This window comes from Rhagoletis pomonella, unplaced genomic scaffold, assembly GCF_013731165.1.
Source record: "Rhagoletis pomonella isolate Grant_MI unplaced genomic scaffold, Rhpom_1.0 Rhpom_scaffold_01271, whole genome shotgun sequence".
Classification (NCBI taxonomy): Eukaryota; Metazoa; Arthropoda; class Insecta; order Diptera; family Tephritidae; genus Rhagoletis; species Rhagoletis pomonella.
The window spans coordinates 17,272-20,293 of NW_023459825.1; positions in this window are offsets into that span (position 1 = coordinate 17,272).

The window sequence follows — 3,022 nt, forward strand, 5'->3', positions numbered from 1 at the left end:
ATTTATGCAACCTCACATACGCGGAACAGATGTGCCCAATCAAAGCGGAACGCGGCACCAGCAGCAGTAGAGCAAGTGAGTTTATCTATCTATAAACTATAACAAGGAGCTCTAAGAATTAGGAATTTTTGTATCTCCCTCTTCATGACTACATCATTCGTTATAACAAATAAGTTTATGCTTCCATGGTGGTTTTTTTGACGGTAAGTTCTTTTTAACCACTCCATGGTTCACATTTCCACTAAAGAGTATCCAAATTAAAGCAACATCCTAATATATAAGTTTCTTAAAGTGTGATATAAAAATATTTCAGGTAACACTGCAGATAATACCAATTTTTTGTTGCGGTAAGAAACTTTAAGGTATTTTAAATCAATACGCACTTATTAACAGCTCTGCTAATAAAGTAAATTTACCTAGCGTGTTGTTATTTTTTAATGCAAAGAAATCCTCAAAAAAAATATTTAAATTTGCAAAACAATAATTTGTTGAGATGACAGTGCTACTTGAGCAATTTATGAAAAGTATAAACGTCATAAGCACAGTTTACGTCAAAAAATTTCAAAGTGACTCTACCTTATTTTTTTGTATCATGGGAGTTGGCCATCTTTTAGCTTCGCGCTGCAGCTGCAACGAGCTATGTGACATGCTTTGTGCATTTTCATACAATTCATCTCATCTGTCAAAGTTAATCTGTCACGTAAAGCGAAGAAAGTGTTTTATCTGGCATCAGCTAAATGTTTTTATAGGAGAGTATATGAAAAAAGTGGAATCGGTCGGACTCCTTTCTTTAGATACAAATATTTTGCAGCTACTTAGATTTTGGATAAACTCAACTGGGATAAGATTTAACTCAAAAGCCTTATCCATTTCGTCGTTATAATAAACTGATTTGAACTAAAAATTCAAATGTTCTCTGGAAGAATTCAGAAGATATATTGATTATTATTAATTTTTCGTATGACTTCGTAACTTTTCTAACAAAGTCCAAAAGCTATCCTACAGTAAATACTTTAATTGCAAAAAAGCATTTAGTAATGCCAAAAGTTTGCTAAGACCGCGAAATCTCAGAAGGGTATTTCGTAGGGACAATTTTCTAAGAAAAAGTTTCTATCTTATTTTACATCAAAATGGGTTTATTTTGTCAATTTCAACCATAAAAAAAGGAATATATCTTTTAATATTCTGGGAAAACTATTAAGTCTTACGTCCAGCTAGAGCAAAACCTTATTCCATTTACATACATACATATGGGTGATTCCACCGTCACGCGTTGGACATTTGTACAGAAAAATTTTCTTTCTTTATTAAATTTAAGTATTAAGTACTCAACAATTCTACGTGACGAGGAAGACAAGGCAAAATACATTCAAATAGTGGAAGAGTACGAAAAGTTACAGACAGATCGTGCAGCCACACTCGAGGCCACCGAAGCAAAGAAACGGAAGCGCTCTTATAATGAAGGCGGCCAAGGGGCCATTACAATGATGGCTAAGCAAGGAGGTGATGCGGAGTCCGCAGCACCCACGAAGCATCGCTATTTTACTAACGCCGCCAGAGACCACCTACAGGCGGCGATAATAGATGAAAATAGCAAGACACCGCTGGCAGTGCAGCAGAAATGGGTGGAGATTGATGTGAGGCTGTCGAGCCTCGTAATGAACTAAGTACTCTACAACCCCGAAGGTCCTCACCTAGAGTTCGACTCGTCGGAATCCCTACGGGGATACCGTGTAGTCAAGTGCGCGGACCAGTTCTCCCTGGATTTCCTTGATGGATGCGTCGCTAAGATCAGCGACACAGATCAGTCGGATTGAAGCTCAAGCTGATCTCAGCTAAGGAAATTCCAAGGAGACCACGTGCGCGCATTTGGCTGCCTCCGATGGATGAACCAGGCGAAAAGTTGCTGCGGTGTCTTAAGCTACATAATAAAGACATACCGGCGATCGAGGAATGGAAGCTTATAAGGGTTGAAGAGCCAAGAAGGCCTGCAAATAAGCACATTCTGCTATCTATTTGCGCAGAATTACTAGACGCCTTAGAGGAGGCTGACTATCGGTTTCTTATCAAGAACGGCATCAGAATCAGACAAATTATAGTCGTCGGCTGCGAGGCGAATGCAAGGCATCCAGTATGGAGTAGTTCTAACGGAGAACGATCGAGGTGACTCTTTACTACACTTCTTATTAAATAGTTACTAGCCTAAGCATCTGCAATAGAGGTAATACACCCACATTCATATTCCCGAGTTCAAACCGGTTGTCCGGATGGGAGGAAGTGCTGGATCTAACCCTATTGTCAGAGAACGATAGCGTGTCTGTAGAAGAGTGGAGAGTATCTGATAGGCCTTCAATGTCTGATCACCGTCTGATCCCCTTTAATCTGCACATATTCCCATCCAGAAGGGACTGGAGAAGATCCAAGATGGATTGCGGTGTGGGAGCAGGAGTCTACTCCAAGTAACTCGGCGTGGCTCTGTCTCTACCGTTGGGAAATAATACAAGCATCTTCCAATCGGAAGTCCTAGGGATCCTAGAATCCTGCAAAATCCTAGGCAACAGAGTTGGACACAGGAGTAAAGCAACAATATATTCTGACAGCCAGGCGGCGCTATTGGCAATAGCGTCACCGGTTACCAAATCTAAGCTAGTTGGGGAATGCAAAGTAATATTGCGTTCAGTGTCTATGTCAAATACCGTCTCTCTTGTCTGGTTTCCCGGACATAGGAACATACAAGGCAATGGCAAGGCGGATGGATTGGCGAAGGCGGGAGCCGGTTTGGATGAATCCCAGGCGGTGGCACTGGGTTGCCCCCTGGGAGTAGTCCAAAGAGAGATTACTACGCATTTCCTTGAACTGGCTAGACGCAGGTGGTCAGATATACAGACTTGTAAGATAGCGAGAAAACTATGGCCTGACCTTAACAGAGCGAAAACCTTGAACCTGCTTAGCAGATCAAGGCCAGAGGTATTTAGAATTATAGCAACCATCACGGGCCATTGGCCCATAGGCAAACATGCGC